The sequence below is a fragment of the Bos indicus x Bos taurus genome, chromosome 1 (assembly GCF_003369695.1).
Source record: "Bos indicus x Bos taurus breed Angus x Brahman F1 hybrid chromosome 1, Bos_hybrid_MaternalHap_v2.0, whole genome shotgun sequence".
NCBI classification, from domain to species: Eukaryota; Metazoa; Chordata; class Mammalia; order Artiodactyla; family Bovidae; genus Bos; species Bos indicus x Bos taurus.
Window position 1 is genome coordinate 64,367,750 of NC_040076.1, and position 19,906 is coordinate 64,387,655.

At 42.9% G+C, this 19,906-nt stretch overlaps 1 protein-coding gene across 4 annotated transcripts in view; it reads left to right on the plus strand.

The window, feature by feature from the left end:
- Positions 1-6,316: 6,316 nt before the first annotated feature.
- Positions 6,317-19,906, plus strand: part of NR1I2 (nuclear receptor subfamily 1 group I member 2) — a 33,194-nt gene continuing 19,604 nt past the window's right edge. For 2 of the 4 annotated variants that reach the window (XM_027529899.1, XM_027529980.1), the window contains exon 1: positions 6,332-6,835. The gene's annotated coding sequence lies outside the window, so the exon portion shown is untranslated. Of the gene's footprint in view, positions 6,836-19,906 lie in introns of all 4 variants that reach the window. The other 2 variants (XM_027530047.1, XM_027530103.1) reach the window with 2 other exon arrangements.

The window sequence follows — 19,906 nt, forward strand, 5'->3', positions numbered from 1 at the left end:
TTCATTGTCAGCAAATCTGGAAGACACAGCAGTGGCCACAGGACTGGAAAAGGTCAATTTTCATCCCAGTCCCCAAATAATGTGCTAGCCATCCAACAACTGCACTCATCTCCCATGCTAGTAAGGTCATGCTTAAAATCTTGCATACTAGGCTTCAGCATTATGTGAACCAAGACCAGACGTCCAAGCTGGGTTTAGAAATGGAAGAGGAACTAGAGATTAAACTGCCAACATTTGCTGGGTTATAGAGGAAAGCAAGGGAATTTCAGAAAAACATCTACCTCTGCTTCATTGACTACAAAAAGCTTCTGATTGTGTGGATCATGATAAACTGTGGAAAGCTCTTAGAGAGATGGGAATATCAGACCATCTGACCTGTCTCCTGAGAAACCTGTATGCAGGTCAAGAAGCAATAGTTAGAACCCTGTATGGAACAACTGATTGGTTCAAGATAAAGGAGTACTACAGGGCTGTTGGCTGTCACCTGTTTGTTTAATCTATACACTGAGCACATCATGAGAAATGCCAGGTTGGATGAGTTACAAGCTGGAATCAAGAGGCAGGAGAAACATCAACAGCCTCAGATATGTGGATGATACCACTCTAATGGCAGAAGAGGAACTAAAGAGCCTCTTGATGAGGGTGAAGAAAAAGAGTGAAAGAGATGGCTTAAGAATAATTATTAAAAAAAAACTAAGATCATGGCATCTGGTCCCATTACTGCACAGCAAATAGGAGGGGAAAAGGTGGAAGTAGTGACAGATTTCCTCTTCTTGGGCTCCAAAATCACTGCGGATGGTGACTTCAGCCATGAAATCAGAAGACGATTTCTTCTTGGCAGGAAGGCGATGACGAACCTAGACAATGTGTTGAAAAGCAGAGACATTACTCTGCCAACAAAGATCCATATAGTCAAGGCGATAGTTTTCCCAGTGATCATACATGGTAGTGAGAGCTGGAGCATAAAGAAGGCAGAACACCAAAGCACTGATGCCTTCAAACTGTGGCGTTGGAGAAGACTCCTGAAAGTCCCTTGGACAGGAAGGAGATCAAACCAGACAATCTTGAGGAAGATCAACCCTGACTATTCACTGAAAGGACTTATGCTGAAGCTGAAACTTCAGTGTTTTGGTTATCTGATGCAAAAAGATGACGCACTGGAAAAGTCCCTGATGCTGGGGAAAATTGAGGGCAGAAGGAGAAGAGGAAGTCAGAGGATGAGATGGCTGAATGGCATCACAGATACAATGAACATGAACTTGGGCAAACTCTGGGAGATGGTGAAGGACAGGGAGGCCTGATGCACTGCATTCCATGGGGTTGCAAGAGTCGGACATGACTGGGCAACTGAACAACTCATTTGAGCATTAATTCATTTAATAATAAATAAGAAGCATGAGTTTCATTTAATGATGAATATTATTATTAATATCATTATTATTTCATTAATAATGATTTATTCATGAGCTGCAAAGAAGAGTCTTTCAAGATGGTTATGAGCTGATTTTTTTTTTCTCCTTTTCATTCAAAACAGAGCTCAGTGTCAGGAAAGACTATCTTTAAAAGAATTACTGAACCAAACAGAGCACCCACCAAATGAATGTGGTACAGGTCAGGGGTTCTGCCCTCAGGGGGATTACGATCAGGCACAGGTATCATATTCTGCAGTATAATTCATAAATGAGTTCCAAGACTCGAGAAGATAGATACTGGGGCTCCAACTGATACTGTGAGCAGGACCTGTGGGGCTCACGGGCACAAAAGCCTTTCTGTGTCCTCCACTTACTGATTACAGGAAATAGGCTTCATTCTTTCACATTCATGCATTGGAGAAGGAACTGGCAGCCCACTCCAGTGTTCTTGCCTGGAGAATCCCAGGGACAGAGGAGCCTTGTTGGCTGCTGTCTATGGGGTCGCACAGAGTCGGACATGACTGAAGTGACTTAGCAGCAGCAACAGCCTCCATGACCTTCCCTGAGTTCCAAGGGCAAGTTCAAACATGCTAGGTAGGGAAGGGAGGGAATACAGAGACAGAGGAGGAACAGTCAAGAAATAGTAGTGCAATCTCAGGACAAGATTCTGGTTCCCCCTCAAGAGATATACATAACAATATCTATCAGCTGTTTTGCGGATACACAAACTTCACCAGGTGGGAGAAGCTAATGGCATGCTGCCCACAAATACATAGACCCCAGAAGACACAGAAGCCTGATTGGTGCTGACTCTCATTACCTCCCACCAACCAATCAGAAGAATAGCCGCAAGCTGATCACACCCTCTTTGAACCATTGTAATAAAACTCTTCACTACCCCCTCCATATAGAGACACATGGCATTTGAGGGGCCCACTGTGGCCCCCTTTGCCTGGCAGAGTAATAAAGCTATTCTTTTCTACTTCACCCCAAACTCTGTCTGCAAGATTTAAATTGGTGTTGGGGTACAGAAGCCAGATTCAGCTTCACAAGTATGATTGATGATGGTGCCTTGGAGCAATTATAGGGTCTGAAACAGCTGAAGCTCAAGTTTAGTGACTCCCCTAAGTCATTTCTAGGAAGGGAATATTCTTGGCACTGCTTCCACTTATGAAAAATGGAACCACGTTAAAAGAGAAGGTTCCTATTCTTAGTCTTCTTGGGTCCTTCTCTACTATCTCCATCCAAGGACAAAAAGGGAGAGGGTCCCCCCAAGACTGCCCCATGAGGACAAGAGCTGCACCTCCATATTCCCTGCCCTGGCTGCCCCCTTTTCCAGGGGCCTCCTTGAGCACACCCCAGGGGAATCCTAAGAGATTTTGAGAAGGATACCTGTCTGGTTGATAAACATCTATTTCCCTCAGGCTCAACCTGAATTTATACCATTAATGAAAGTTTTTACTTGGGGAATTTTACTGAGGATTATAGCCTCCTGAAAGACAGCTTCTCAAATAGCACTGGGAAGCTACTCTGATGAGGTAAAGGATGAGCCGGGATATAATGGAGTTCGAGGTTGGAAAACAAACACATGGTCAAACATCAAAAGATTACTGTGAATCACAAAGAACAGACATCTTATGTTAATGATGTTAGTGCTTTTCTGTGTACAGGAAGATGCAAGAGTCTGGACTCACTGAAATTATTCCTTAGATACGCATCGTAAGTATGGAGGGCCAGTGTCCGAAGCACAGGATGCTCCCTATTTTCTCCTCCCTGAACTCCCCTCAGGAGCACTGTTGCAGTGGCTAATGGCTTGATCCTTGTAGACCTGGGAGGGCGGCCAACATTCCCTGTCCGCACATGACTCCTTTAGTTGACTCTCTCTGTTCTTTTTTTAAATACAAATACTCCACCTTAAATTGGTCACCCTATATCTGGAAGAGGATGACTTACCTGCTGCTCTTGAAAGCACCATTGATCGCTATGAAAAGTGTAAAATACTGCCAAGGATTCACAATGTAAGACATTGTAAACAGGGAGAGAAAAGGTGAGACTGATCTAATTCAGAAAGAAATGTACTTTGTGAGCCACAAATAAGGTGAAATGACTATGCTTTATGATCTCTTCTTTGCTTTCCTACAAACAGGAAACTACAAAGAGGCCAAGAAGATTACTGAGGTGGTGCAGTGGTAAAGAATCTGCCCGCCAGTGCATGGACTCAAGAGACACAGGTTTAATCCAGGGTTGGGAAGATCCCCTGGAGAAGGAAACGGCAACCCCCTCCAATATTCTTGCCTGGAGAATCCCACGGACAGGGGATCATATGTCCATGGGGTCACAAAGAGTCAGGCACAACCGACGGAGCATAAGCACAATTCCTCAGAGGGAGGTAAAACATGAAGTGGATTCACACTAAGGGAACTCCCTATGCTTATCAGCTCTACTTTTCTCTTGCCAGTGGCTTAAGGGTTTCACTCTTCTTCAGATTAGCTCAGTTCAGTTCAGTTGCTCAGTCGTGTCCGACTCTTTGTGACCCCATGAACCGCCAGGCCTCCCTGTCAATCACCAACTCCTGGAGTTCACCCAAACCCATGTCCATTGAGTCGGTGTTCTGGCTGCTGCAAAAGAGTAGAACGGAGGCCGAGGACTCACATTTCTCCTACTTCTCAGCTGTGCTTGAGGCTGACTATCTGGGAGCATCAGTGTGCTCTTCTTAATAATTAGAGTGTACTCTCTGGGTGTTTCTTAGTTTAGAGCTGTGCCTAAAGTAAAAATTGCCCTTACAGACTCCAGAAGCCAGGCGGTCCTGCCACCTTTCTTCCGTCTTTTGATCACACATGAGATCCAGAGGAGAAGGAATCCAGAAGATCCCTGCGGAAACCTGAGAGCAGTTTCTCTACTTTTATGACCACTGAGTGGCTCTCAGTTTCTGCTCCTCCTGTAAATAATCTGCTGTTTTTATGAGAGAGATAAGGCCAGGACCGTGTGAGCCAGGAAGGATTGAGAGAGGAAAGCCATGTTTTTTACCCGTGACTCAAGCTTCTGGCAAGCTGCCTTAGCTAAGCTGTGTGCATGCCAAGTCGCTTCAGTCGTGTCCGACACTGTGACTATGGATTGTCGCCCACCAGGCTCCTCTGTCCATGGGATTTTCCAGGCATGAATCCTGGAGTGGGTTGCCATGCCTTCCTCCAGGGATCTTCCCGACCCAGGGATTGAACCCATTTCTCCCATCTTCCTGCGTTGCAGGCAGATTCTTTACTGCTGAGCCACCAGGAAGCCTCTACCTAAGCTGAGATTTTTTTTCCTGACCCTGGAAATGCCTGTCTTTACAAAAAGGCCTAGTTTTTTTTCTTCTAAGACTTGGGTATTTTTAGAGAAGCTTTAGTTTCACAGCAAAATTCAGAGGAAGGTACAGAGATTTCCCATATACTCTCTGTTCTCAACATTCACAGGCCACCCCCCCCCCCATTATCAATAACCCTCACCAAAATGGGACATTTGTTACAATCAATGAACTTACATTGACATATCATAATTATCCGAAATCCAGAGTTTACTATAGAGCTCACTCTTGGAGTTGTACATTCTTTGGGTTTGGACAAATGTATAATGACATGTATCTAACATTACAGTATCTTATAAGAATATTTTCCCTACCCTTAAAGATCTTCTGTGCTCCCAGAAAGACCTACTTAGAATCTCACAAATTAAGCTGCCTGGGATGAGTTCTTAACCATCTTCAGCTTTCCAACCCCTATAGCTGTGTTCAGGATCTTTAGGTTATAGCTTCTCAGGGCACTGGAGGCACCACCAGGCCAGCCCGTACTCCCCAGGGCACACCAGAGAGGCTGCATCCCCTGGGACCCAAATCCAGTATTTCACTAGGTCCTTCCTACCCAAGTCCACCTCCCAACCATGTAATTCCACATTTCCCAGTCTTAACAGAATCCCCTGTGGACAATCAGGACTTGACAGAAAGAAAAGAGCCCCCTGCTCGGGGGTACTGGTCACCACCCCTGCTGCAGACCTTTCACAGTGGGCTGTGCGAGCTGCTCTATTTTCTGCACTTGGCTGGGAAGAGCAAAGCAAGCAAGCACTTGAGAAATGCTGACCCCTAGGAAACCCTGGACTCAAATCCTCCTTATCCCTTGGGAGGGGCAAAATGAGTGGAAGAGAAGAAACCAACTTAACTAAAGACCGAACAAAAACTGTACTTAGATATTCTTGCTATTCTCATCAGGAGGGCTGGATTAAGACCTGAGTTCAAAATAAAAACAATTTAAATCAGGAAATAGTGTAAGGAAGCCCCAATCTTCACACAGTTCTCTCCCCCACCTGTCTAACCAGTTCTGCTCCCCTTTCTCTCCGCTTCCCCCGTTCCTTTCTCTTCGTGGCCAGCACCCTGCTTACTGTTGTCTGAAGCATGTATCTAGCTCACTCCCCACATCTCCATAAAGCATCCTTAAAAACAAAGCAAGTGAAAGAAACATATCCTGTGACACTCAGCACTTCAGGCTCTCATCTCCTCTTTTCCCTTGAGAGCTAGAACAGCCATCAGCAGCTGGTGCTGGGAACCTGAGGCTCAGGCTGAGGAGTAAGGGGCTGCTGGGAGGGCCTGGTGGAAGGAAGAACCCTGAGAACCTCTCCCAATGGTCCATGCTGCCTGCTCCTGGTCAGCTGGCTGTCCTTAGGCCAGAGCCACAGGTTACACTCCTGTGAGCTGTGCTCAGACCCCTCATTTCACCATCTTTCCCTCTCCCTTATGCTTGCCTCTCTCTTACACAAACATGAAGTGTCAAGTCAAGTAACACTGTCAGGCAAGGTAGCTTCAGACAAAGGAAGAAGTGTTTGAGACCTAAGTTCAAATTAGCTTTACCTCAGGGTCTAAAATGCAGAGCCCTTCAGATACACGAAATTTGCTCAGAACTGATTAGACAAAGCAGAAGCTAGCAACATTCCTCCCCTTCTCCTGTTTTACAGTGAAGACATCTGAGGAAAAGTGGGGGGCACATAATGGAGAGTAAATACGGTAATCTGGTCATTTGCAAGTTCAAGCGCTGGACTTGGGACTTAGGAGTGCCAGATGGAGGCCATTACAGCCTACCTCTGGCCTGGACTGAAATGTGGTTGAGAGACAAGATTGGCTCAGATCCTGGGAAATAATAACCTGTGACTATAGTACAGGGAAGAGGAAGCGCTGTCCTGACTGCAGCAGGAGCTGTAGCCGTAGCCTCCTATCCGAGTGTTCACTCCTGAGGAAAGCAAAAGATCAAGCTAATGCTCCAGTCTTTAACAAGGCAACCACTTCAGGGATATTGATGTTCTGATTGATCCTTTATTCCTGATTGTTCAAAGTGGACCTCAAAGGGGAAGAAAGTAGACCTCAAAGGAGAAGTTGGAGCAGAGAAGTCACTACCTAACAGGTATGGTTTTTCCTCTCTCTTTTGCTGGTGGCGAATCACCCCCAGTTCCATGTGAAAGATGCGTGGGAACACAAATGTATCTCGTTTGAGGTCAGCAGTCACAACGGGGTGTGTATGTATTGGCCTTGCTGTTCTCCACATTTCCAGAATGAAAAAAAGCCATGAAGGCAATCACTTAATATTGTCTCATTTATGATGCTTCCTTATCCCTCACTTGCCGCCTAGAGAAATAATCACAGTGGAAGCCTCTCATGTACCACCATGAGTCATACATACAATCAGCCCCTTCTCTGTTATACAGTTGGAGTCTCCTGACCCAGAAAATACGAATGTCGGGGACTGTGAGCGCTGGAGCTACAGGAGCCGGGAGAGCCCCAGCCCTGGTTCCTCGCAGCCTGCTGAGTTAGCGCTGGCAGACCTTGGAACCAAGGCTGAGACAAAGCAGCATGACCGTCACAGGGCCTCACACCCTCAGAGAGGGTCCCTCGAAGGCCAGCCCCACCCTGAGTAGCCCTGGGGCAAAGCTGGGTTTGGACCAGTGAGTTTGCTGTCTCTCGTGCCAGGAAAGGCACCTTGCCCCACAGAACGGAGCCTCTCCTCCATGTGCTCAATGCCATCAAGCCCTCTTAACCCCACCTCACAGTCCAGCCTGGCTGAGCCTATGGCCAGAGACTCTGCTTTAAGGCAACTCCACATCTAGGGAGGTTCAGGAGTCACCTCTGAGGCCACCAAATCTTGACTCTGTTGGCAAGCACTATCCTCCGCATTGCCATCCCATGGATAGTTGTGCAACTCTGATGCTGGGAAGGGTGACGGTCACCACCAAGATGGTCATGGTCAATGGATTATCTCCACTGGGATGGGTGTTTGGTCTCTAATGATATGGCCAAAGCCTAAAATATTCAAAGCAAGGCCCCAGAGGCTACTGCTTATTTAATTAGTTGGTTAATAAGAAAGATTATTTTTATATAAATATTCAAATGCATTTTAAAATATTTAAATGAATTTAAATATTTATTTAAAATACATTTTAGTTACATAATAAACTTAGTCTAAACAAAGAATTGGCAGACTGTGGCTCACAGGTGAAATGTGAGCCAGGTTTTCATAAATAAAGTTTAATGAGAACACAGCCGTGCTCATTCATTATGTGGCATTAGCTATAGCTGATTTTGCCCTATAACAGCGGAACTGAGTAGTTACAAAACAGCTGATGTAGCCACCAAAGCCTGGAGTATTAACTGCCTGGCCTTTTACAGAAAAAGTTTGCCAATTCCTAGTCTCAAAGTATTAACTTGTCTCTCAATTATTATGGAATAAACCTAATAGACAACCACAAAACTGCCTAAGCCATGGTTAGTAATAGCTTGTAAAAATTACAAATGCAATAAGTGATACACACTTCTTGTGAAATGAAAAAGTCTTATAGATGACTTTTTATAGCTAAATTCTCTGTTAGCCATCCTGCTGGTGCAGATCCCCTGTTCCTCCAAAAGTAACTGATCAGTTTCGTGTGCTTACTGCTGGATGGTCTCCTTTGCATTCACACATACATATATGTCCTAACATGCTATATGCATTGTCTTACTATTCGCCTTGATATTCCACGCAAATTTTCCCTTCCCATATTCCATGTGGAGACTTTCTGCATCTACGGAAATTTTAACTGCTACACACTATTGCAGAATACAATTCTTTCATTCAGCCATTTCCTTTTTGATAAATATTGTAGCTTAGCTCTTTCCAAGTTTTCACTCTTACCAACAACACTACAGTGACTTTTCCTGTTTCCATCTTCTCATGCCCACCTTCAGGTGTTTCCCTAGAGGAGCTACTGAGAAGCTGAATTCCTCCATCATAGAATACATGCACTTAAATTTTTACGACTGTCAGATGGCCTGCCACAGTGCCTGTACCATTTTATATTCCCTCCAGCTGAGAACAACAGCTACTATTCCTCCACACCCTGATGCTTGCTACTTATTAAGCATTTGATTACTTTTCCAATTGGATGTATGAGAACAGTAGCCCATTTAAAAAATATTTAAATTTCCCTGATTACTAATATATTAGTTTGCCAGACTGGCAAGTACCACAGACTAGATGGCTTACACTAAAGAAATTTATTTTCTCACATAAAGGGCAGAAAGTGCAAGATTAAGGTGTCAGCAGGTTTGGTTTCTCCTGAACCTTCTTTCCTTGGCTCACTGATGGCGCCTTCCTCTGTGAGTCCATCCCCGGTGTCTCTGTGTCCACGTTCCTCTTCTTACAAGGAGACTCATCATATTGTGTTAGGGCTCACCCTAACAACCAGACTTGAGCTTAATCCACTGTCTAAAGATTCTGTGATTCATGGGGTCGCAAAGAGTTGGACACGACTGAGCGACTGAACTGAACTGAACGGAAAGATTCTGTCTCCAAATACAGTCTGAGGTCCTCAGAGACACAACCTATAACAACCAGCGAGGCTGGGCATTTTCTAAAAAAATAATTCTTCACCATTCTATTTCCCTCTTAATTGTCTGTTCTTTAGCTCATTTTATACTGGTCTATCTTTTCCCACTCATTTGTAGGAGTCTAATATTTATTCTTGATGACAACCCTTTGATATATACACAGTACTCTAAAACTGTCACTTGTGTTTTTAACTTTGCATCAGGTTTTTAGTCAACAGAAGTATTTACTAATATAGTTTTTGCTATTATTATTTTGATGTAGGTCTTTTTATTGATTTTCTCCTTTATGGACTATGCTCTTTACTTCTTATATAAGAAAGCCTTTTCAACAGCCAAGATTATATCAATATTTGGCCACATTTTTATCATTTAAAAAGTAGGTTTTCAGTCTACCTGGAACTTATTTCTATTAATTATTTCAATTGCATTTATTGAAAAGTCTGTCTTTATTCATTTGAAATGTAAACCTCTGTCACATACTAAGTTCTTTATTTTACATGTCTATCCTTGGATTCTATATTATTTTGTATTTATTTCCCATTCTTGAGCCAATTGTTTCTAATTGATTTTTTCCCACTAAAATCTGTTTTGTTTAGCTATTTTGTGATATTTCATCTTGTCACCTCACTGAATTCTCTTAATTGTTGTAAAAGTTGATCTGCTGATTCCTTTAGAATTTCTTGGTAGACTTATTAAACATATGTAACAAGAGTTTTGTTCTTTCTAATTTTTACACAGTGGTTTTTTTTTTTTTTTCCTGGTCTTGCCTTCATGGCCTTCTGGCACAGTGCTAAATTAGAGCCACGACAGAGGACAGTCACAGGGCTGATGTGTACAGTTGTATATGTTGTACACTGCACAATTCTAGGAATACCATTCACACTTAGGTGTCTTAATTATTTTTGTCATGTTCCTGATTTTAATTCATTGTTATTTCATACTGTGAACTCATATGTCTTGGAGACGTCTCTGAAGGATTCTTTGGGGCTGGGGTTGTGCCCTGGTCACAACCTGGGAATAACACAGGAATGTGTGTGGGACTCTTTCTTGCACACTGGGGCCTTTTGATCTGAAGAGGGTTGGGAAGAATTGTCTGCCACCTGATACCCGCTCATGTACCTGCCATACCTCCTGAGCGTCTGTGAAACATCAAAATAACAAACTGAATACCCAACTGATAGTTAAGATGAGGAGACACAGCTAAACCTTTCATGTAATATATGAAACAATTCTCCCAGGTCTCTATGCATTCCAAACAAAGAGCCAAACTATAAAACTACAGGCAATAAGAGCACTTCACATGCATGTTTAAGAGACAGGCAGTTAAATCAGAGGTCAGTGTACCTTGTTAAATATTGGAAGAGGGTAGAGGTGTACTTTTGACTTGGGCTGATCCAAGTCAAGGAATGAACCTTCTGACCTCTTTGATAACTGTGTCCCAGGAAGCACAAAGGCCAAATTTCATTTATGGCCAAAGATAGCAGCCAGCCTCTCGTAGTTAAATTCATACAAGGTGATTTTTTTCTGTTTCCTCTGGGTGTCTGTCCCCTGCCAGGGCCAAGGAGGAGGAGTCTTTTGTTCAGAGTATTTGATTGATTTGAAAAAAATTTGTAAATATATGATCTCATTTTATCCGCATGAGTTTTGTGACAAAAATTTAACTTTCCATATTGTATCTATTTGCACTATAGAAATAATCAGAAAACAGAGGAAAGAAGAGGCCTATTGCTTACTACCTTTGTGACCTTGGACACCCTTCAAAGCCCCAATTTCCTCGTTTGTTAAAAACATAATACAACCTGCCCTGCCCTGCTCAACTGGGGATAAGCCCTGCTCTGCCCACCTCAGCATCTCCACGTGAGATGATTTTGAAATCGTTTGGTAAACAAAAAAACCTGTGTAATGTGAGTTGGTAAGTTTACCAAACATTTCCCTTCATTGAACAAATCAAGGTTTTTTAAGTTTCACTGTTGACTTCTTAGAAATTCAATTCTTATGTAATTTCCTTTAACCTGCTTTTTTTCCCTCTTTACCCTCTGGGCACACACACACACACGCACACACACACACGTGTGTGTACGTGTGTGTATGTGTGCACGCGCAGATATATACATATTATAAAATATACATGTTACATATACAGAAATAAGACGTATATACACAAAAAATAATCCTGCTGTTTCTGAGACTTTATATACCTAAGGACATGATTTTTCTACCATTTTCCCTTTCATTTAGACTACGGCTTCAACTCCAAAATGCTCACTCTTTCTTTCCCATAATCTCAGTAACCAGGTTTCAAAGCTTTTCAGTTCGACTCATTTCAAGATTAAATGTATATGTAACTCCTCCCCACATCCTTTTCCTGGGAAGGGTCTGTCTTACCCCAAAATGTATATTGACTTTAAACAATTCATGACGCCAGTCATTTGCATGTATTTGCCCATCTCCTCTATTTCCCAGAAGGCCAAAGATGTTTTCATTATCTTACCCTCTGCCCATTACTCCATCATGTTCTCCATCACATCCTTTTTGTGTCCTGCTGATTTTCTGTCTGGCTGCTTGACTCTGTAGGTCTTTGCTGCTCAGTGTGGGTGCAAACCAGCAGCTCCAGAGAGCAGTCAGAAAGGCAGGACGGGCTCAGGCCCACCCTGATCCAGGGATTGGAATTTGCATTTTAACAAGCTCCTCAGGTGATCTGTATTCCTGGAAAGCTGGAGAACCCGCATCCTAGATGAGAAGCAGGTGCAGGGCTAGCTTAAGCAGTGGGGCTTCTGAGGCAGCCCTGGAGAGAAGGGGCACAACAACTTTAATGCCTCCCAGAGGCTAAAACATGGTTTAAAAACTAAGGCCATCCAGGGTCAAATGCAGCTTAACTGACCTGGGTACCTTTTTATCCCTCACTGTAAAGCTTTTAACCACGGTTGGTATTTTGCTTTTGGCTGCTTCTCTGCTTCATAGCTGTGGCCTCCTCACAGCCCTTCCTGGCTGTCCACCTTCTCTGTGTGCCTGAGATCTGTGGGCACCCATGCTGGTCCAATATCTTGGCTTTTCTCTCTCTTCTTTGAAATAGAGTATAATCACTTTTAAAAACATATATTTATTTGGCTCTGTCAGGTCTTATTTGCAGCCTGTGGGATCTTTAGTTGCAGGAAGCAAACTCTCAGTTGCAGCACATGGGATCTAGTTCCCTGACCAGGGATCAAACCAGGGCCCCTGCACTGGGAGAGTGAAGTCTTAGCCACTGACCAGAGGAGATGCTTGGCTTCTCTTTTCACATTCTCTAAATATTTGATCAACAGCTGTTTAGTGACAGGTGATTTTTTAAAACTGTGTACAATATACTTAGTATTCACCTACCATCTTAACTTAATTCAAGTCTGTGGTTTGGTAATGTTCAGTTCAGTTCAGTTCAGTTGGTCAGTAGTGTCCAACTCTTTGCGACCCCATGAATTGCAGCATGCCAGGCCTCCCTGTCCATCACCGACTCCCAGAGTTCACCCAAACTCGTGTGCATCGAGTCAGTGATGCCATCCAGTCATCTCATCCTCTGTCGTCCCCTTCTCCTCCTGCCTCCAATCCCTCCCAGCATCAGGGTCTTTTCCAATGAGTCAACTCTTCGCATGAGGTGGCCAAAGTACTGGAGTTTCAGCTTTAGCATCATTTCCTCCAAAGAACACCCAGGGCTGATCTCCTTCAGAATGGACTGGCTGGATCTCTTTGCAGTCCAAGTGACTCTCAAGAGTCTTCTCCAACACCACAGTTCAAAAGCATCAATTCTTTGGTGCTCAGCTTTCTTCACAGTCCAACTCTCACATCCATACATGACCACAGGAAAAACCATAGCCTTGACTAGATGGACCTTTGTTGGCAAAGTAATGTCTCTGCTTTTAAATATGCTATCTAGGTTGGTCATAACTTTCCTTCCAAGGAGTAAGCGTCTTTTAATTTCATGGCTGCAGTCACCATCTGCAGTGATTCTGGAGCCCCCCAAAATAAAGTCTGACACTGTTTCCCCATCTATTTCCCATGAAGTGATGGGACCAGATGCCATGATCTTAGTTTTCTGAGTGTTGAGTTTTAAGCCAACATTTTCACTCTCCTCTCACTTTCATCAAGAGGCTTTTTAGTTCCTCTTCACTTTCTGCCATAACGGTGGTGTTATCTGCATATCTGAGGTTATTGATATTTCTCCCAGCAATCTTGATTCCAGCTTGTGCTTCTTCCAGCCCAGCGTTTCTCATGATGTTAGGTGTATTTATATTATGCAATCATTCTCCAGAATGTTTTCATCCTATAAAACTGAAATTCTATACTCACTAAACAACAACTTGCCTTTCCCTTCTTCCCACAGCCCCTGGCAACCACCATCCTACTTACTTTAACTTTATTGAAAAAATAATTGCAATATAATTGTGTGAGTTTAAAGTGTACAACGTGACGATTTGATGTACATTTACACTGTAGAGTGATTATCAAGATCAAGATAATTAACACATCTGACCCCTCACAAAGTGAACAAAGTTAACTCCTGTGTGTGTGGTAAGAATGCTTAAGACATGCTCTCAGCCACTTTCAAATAATACAGTGTTACTAACTGCAGGCACCATGCTGCACGCTGCCACCATTCCACTCCTGTTTCTATGAGTTTGATTACCCTAGGTACATCATATAAGTCAAATCATACAATATTTGTCCTTTTGACTGGCTTATTTCACTTAGCATAATGTTCTTAAGTTTCATTCATGCTGTAATATGTGTCAGAATTACCTTCCTTTTCAAGACTGAAAATATTTCATTATGTATATATCATATTTTATTTATCCATTTATCTGTTGATGGATATTTTGGTTGCTTCTGCCTGTTGACTGTTGTGAATAATGCTCTTGTGAACAAGGGTGTGCAAATATCTCAAGACCCTGCTTTCAACCCAGAAGTAGAATTGCTCGATCTTTGGCAATCCTATTTGTAATTTTCTGAGGAATCTCCATACTGTTTTCCATAGTACCTGCACCATTTTGTATTCCCACTAGCAATACACAAGAGTTCTAATTTCTCCACATCCTTGCCATCACTTGTTATTCTGTTTTTGTGATTGCAGCCATCCTGTCTGTAAGATAGGATGTAAGATGAGGTCTCATTGTGATTCTGATTTCCCTAGTGATTAGCAACATGAGCATCTTTTCACATGTCTGTGGACATGCACTTCACAGTCAAAATATGTCATTTACTCTGCACAATTTTCGACCCAGATGACTTCTTGAAAAGTAAAATGTTTAGATAATAAAGTAGTCCACTCATTCCATGCAAACAACCCTCCAGCACACACGACTCCGTTTCTGATCCCATACGCCTACAGGTGGTCGGGTGAGGTGGCCCTGTGTATAGGCACAGGAGTGCTCCTGATCGCTCCACAGACACTAGTCAGCACTGTTAAGGAGGCTTTTTTAAAATGGGTTTGTTTTTTTTTTCGTGGTAGAAGTCACATAATATAAAACACACTATTTGAACCATATTTAACTGTGCAGCTCAGGGTCACTAAGGACATTCTTGTGCACTCTCACCGTCACCCACCTCTTGACTTTTCACCTTCCTAAACTGAAGCTCTCTCCTCATTAAACATTAACTCTGCATTCCCACTCCCCGCCTCCCAGCCCCTGGCATCTACCAATGTCCTTTCTGATTCTATGAATTTGACTATTCTAGGTACCTTGTGTAAGTGGAATCAATATTTATCTGCACCTAATGTCTGTTGGAATTCATCTTTAAGGTTAACTTAATATATGTTTTAAATCTGCACCTCAGGGTGAGGACTACCTCGGTAGGAAAGAAAACAATTTATGGCTTACCTCATTACTGATCTATTCCAACAACATTCTAGTATTCTTGGAATCTGGTGGACCCCTAGGCAACAGCCCAGACATCAGGCCCTTTAACTTGGCCTCATCTGTGTTTCTGACATTCAGATTCACCTGGAAAGGATCTGAACAGGTCAATAGATCCAGTGCACTGGAGAGAGCAATTACACCATCCCCCACAGGCCCAGGAAGCTGATGGACTGCTGGCAGGCACCTGGACCTGGTCCAACCAGCAGCCCCTGTGAGGGCAGTGTGGGTGGGACAGGCCTACCTAGCTTCATCCTCCTCCAGCAGGCTCAGACTGGCGAGTTTGAGTCTCTTTCACAAGGACAGAGATGGGAGGCTTTGAACATGTGAACGTAACACCGTTTAAGCCTTCATGTAACTGTGTCACAAACACTGGCATTTTATCTGACACGTCCTGTCTTTTTCTAATGTGAGGAGTAGCACTTTTTTCTAACAAAAGCTTTCTTTGATCTTATGCATTTCAAAATCCCAGATCTCACTGTAACTCCCACTTGCTGCCAACCCATTCTTCTCCGGTGGAAGCCCACTCCTCCCACCTCAAAATTGCTAGAAGAAAGTGTGCATGCTAAGTCACTTTAGTTGTGTCCAATTCTTTGCGACCCCATGGACTGTAGCCCGCCAGGCTCCTCTCTCCGTGGGGTTCTCCAGGCAAGAATACTGGAATGAGTCGCCATGCCATCCTACAGGGAATCTTCCTGACTCAGGGATTGAACCTGCGTCTCAGGTTCTCTATCACTAGCACCACCTACGAAGCCTGCCAGAAGGAAGCGTGCCACTCAAGCAAGAAGAAGGGTTAACGTGTAGCAGGAAAGCAGGCCAGGCAGTCCCTCCCTCTCTGATGCCTGATCCACAGAAGGGGCCTCTCTGAGACGCTTTGTTTTGACACTTTTGTCAAGGTGTTCAGGCCTGACAACAGCATCAAAATGGAACACAGGGAGACTGGGAAGTCAAGGCTTCATTGGTCTGAGGTATAAGCTCCCCTGGAGACTGCAACAGGCTATGTGGCTTAGTTTTATAGGGTGTATATGTATGTGTGTGTGTTTTATACATATATATGTGTAGTTTTACAGGTTTTATATATATATATATAATACATATACACATGTAGTTTTATAGGTACAACAGAACCAGAGCAGAGGTGGATTTTAGCTAATGAGGCTTAGGTTTCTGGGCCCTCATTCACATGTACTCTTCCTCACATCATATGCTTTTGTAACATTTTCAAAAGTAAGACGTTAGTCACAGTTGTTTTGGGTGATTTCTACTCACCGTCACACTTTCCCTGAAGTTGAGTGGGGATGGAATGGCCCTGGGCATGTCCGGGGCAGGCTAAGGGCAATGGTCTGGGAACACATGCAGCATGGGCACGTGGCTGCAGTTGTGGATGCAGAGCCGGGTGCTGCTAGCTGCCCAGCCTGGATGCCGCTCCAGGAAGCCCCTCCGCCGGCTCGCCCACCGTCCCGACAGGCCTGCCTGTTGCCACATCACTGCGCCCCGTGGCGTCCAGCACAGGCTAAAGGAGGGGACAGAGGTCTGAAATGGGTGAAGGCAGAGCTTAACTGATGGAGAATCCCTCCAAATATAAAACTTCCATGAAAAACATCTTGACAGAGGTTTTCTTGACAACAATCCTTGACTTAGTTGTGAAGATGAAACTTTTCTCTATTATCATAATAAAAAGCAAATTTTGATCACCAGTGCTAGAGGAATGATCTTTCTACTCTTTACATTTAAAATGACATTACAAAATCATTGTTCTTACAGTTCTGGATGTTCTAAGTCCAAAATCAGTGCCACTGAGCTAAAATCAAGGTGTCGCCAGACTGTTCCCTTCAGGAGGGTCTCCCTTGTCTTTTCTAGATGCCACACACACTCTTGGTCTCTTCTTCCATCTTCAAAGCTGGCAGCACTGACCTCTTTTCCATCATCACATCTCTTTCTTTGAATAAACCCAAAAAAATATTTTGAGGACTCAGGTGATTAGACAGAGCCCACCTGGGTAATTCCCCATCTCAAGGGCTGTACCCTCAATCACAGCTGCAGAGACCCTTGTGCCATGTAAGGAAGCATATTTACGTGTTCCAGGGATCAGGACACAGATGTCTTTGGGTCATTATTCTGTATCCCACAAGGAGACAATCAAAGATACCATAAAGGAGTGTCAGACAATTAATTAAAATGTTACGCTATCTTTCCAGATTTCATGATGTTTGCTACTATCCTTTTTAATATTTGTAATTTATTGTGATTTCTCTTCTCATTCTTTCTCACAAATACACATTTTCTTGATACCTAACTACACATCTGCAACTCTGCATTATGTTTTTTTTTAATTTAATTTTATTTAACTTTACAATATTGTATTGGTTTTGCCATATATCAAAATGAATCCGCCACAGGTATACATGTATTCCCCATCCTGAACCCTCCTCCCTCCTCCCTCCCCATACCATCCCTCTGGGTCATCCTAGTGCACCAGCCCCAAGCATCCAGTATCGTGCATAGAACCTGGACTGGCGACTCGTTTCATATATGATATTATACATATTTCAATGCCATTCTCCCAAATCATCCCACCATCTCCCTCTCCCACAGAGTCCAAAAGACTGTTCTATACATCAGTATCTCTTTTGCTGTCTCGTAGGCAATGGCAAGCCACTCCAGTACTCTTGCCTAGAAAATCCCATGGATGGAGGAGCCTGGTAGGCTCCTCCATGGGGTTGCTATGAGTCGGACGCGACTGAGTGACTTCACTTTCACTTTTCACTTTCATGCATTGGAGAAGGAAATGGCAACCCACTCCAGTGTTCTTGCCTGGAGAATCCCAGGGACGGCAGAGCGTGGTGGACTGCTGTCTATGGGGTTGCACAGAGTCGGACATGACTGAAGCAACTTAGCAGCAGCAGCAGCAGCATACAGGGTTATTGTTACCATCTTTCTAAATTCCATATATATGCGTTAGTATACTGTATTGGTGTTTTTCTTTCTGGCTTACTTCACTCTGTATAATAGGTTCCAGTTTCTTCAAACTCATTAGAACTGATTCAAATGTATTCTTTTTAATGGCTGAGTAATACTCCATTGTGTATATGTACCACAGCTTTCTTATCCATTCATCTGCTGATGGACATCTAGGTTGCTTCCATGTTCTGGCTATTACAAACAGTGCTGCAATGAACATTGGGGTACACGTGTCTCTTTCCCTTCTGGTTTCCTCAGTGTGTATGCCCAGCAGTGGGATTGCTGGATCATAAGGCAGTTCTATTTCCAGTTTTTTAAGGAATCTCCACACTGTTCTCCATAGTGGCTGTACTAGTCTGCATTCCCACCAACAGTGTAAGAGGGTTCCCTTATCTCCACACCCTCTCCAGCATTTATTGCTTGTAGACTTTTGGATCGCAGCCATTCTGACTGGCGTGAAATGGTACCTCATAGTGGTTTTGATTTGCATTTCTCTGATAATGAGTGATGTTGAGCATCTTTTCATGTGTTTGTTAGCCATCTGTATGTCTTCTTTGGAGAAATGGCTATTTAGTTCTTTGGCCCATTTTTTGATTGGGTCATTTATTTTTCTGGAATTGAGCTGTAGGAGTTGCTTGTATATTTTTGAGATTAGTTGTTTGTCTGTTGCTTCATTTGCTATTATTTTATCCCATTCTGAAGGCTGTCTTTTCACCTTGCTTATAGTTTCCCTCATTGTGTGAAAGCTTTTAAGTTTAATTAGGTCCCATTTGTTTATTTTTGCTTTTACTTCCAATATTCTGGGAGGTGGGTCATAGAGGATCCTGCTGTGATGTATGTCAGAGAGTGTTTTGCCTATGTTCTCCTCTAGGAGTTTTACAGTTTTTGGTCTTACGTTTAGATCTTTAATCCATTTTGAGTTTATTTTTGTGTATGGTGTTAGAAAGTGTTCTAGTTTCATTCTTTTACAAGTGGTTGACCAGTTTTCCCAGCACCACTTGTTAAAGAGATTGTCTTTAATCCATTGTATATTCTTGCCTCCTTTGTCAAAGATAAGGTGTCCTTATGTGCGTGGATTTATCTCTGGGCTTTCTATTTTGTTCCATTGATCTATATTTCTGTCTTTGTGCCAGTACCATACTGTCTTGATGACTGTGGCTTTGTAGTAGAGCCTGAAGTCAGGCAGGTTGATTCCTCCAGTTCCATTCTTCTTTCTCAAGATAGCTTTGGCTATTCGAGGTTTTTTGTATTTCCATACAAATTGTGAAATTATTTGTTCTAGCTCTGTGAAGAATACTGTTGGTAGCTTGATAGGGATTGCATTGAATCTATAAATTGCTTTGGGTAGTATACTCATTTTCACTATATTGATTCTTCCAATCCATGAACATGGTATATTTTTCCATCTATTAGTGTCCTCTTTGATTTCTTTCACCAGTGTTTTATAGTTTTCTATATATAGGTCTTTAGTTTCTTTATATTTTATTCTTTTCATTGCAACGGTGAATGGAATTGTTTCCTTAATTTCTCTTTCTATTTTCTCATTATTAGTGTATAGGAATGCAAGGGATTTCTGTATGTTGATTTTATACCCTGCAACTTTACTATATTCATTGATTAGTTCTAATAATTTTCTGGTGAAGTCTTTAGGGTTTTCTACATAGAGGATCATGACATCTGCAAACAGTGAGAGTTTTACTTCTTATTTTCCAATTTGGATTCCTTTTATTTCTTTTTCTGCTCTGATTGCTGTGGCCAAAACTTCCAAA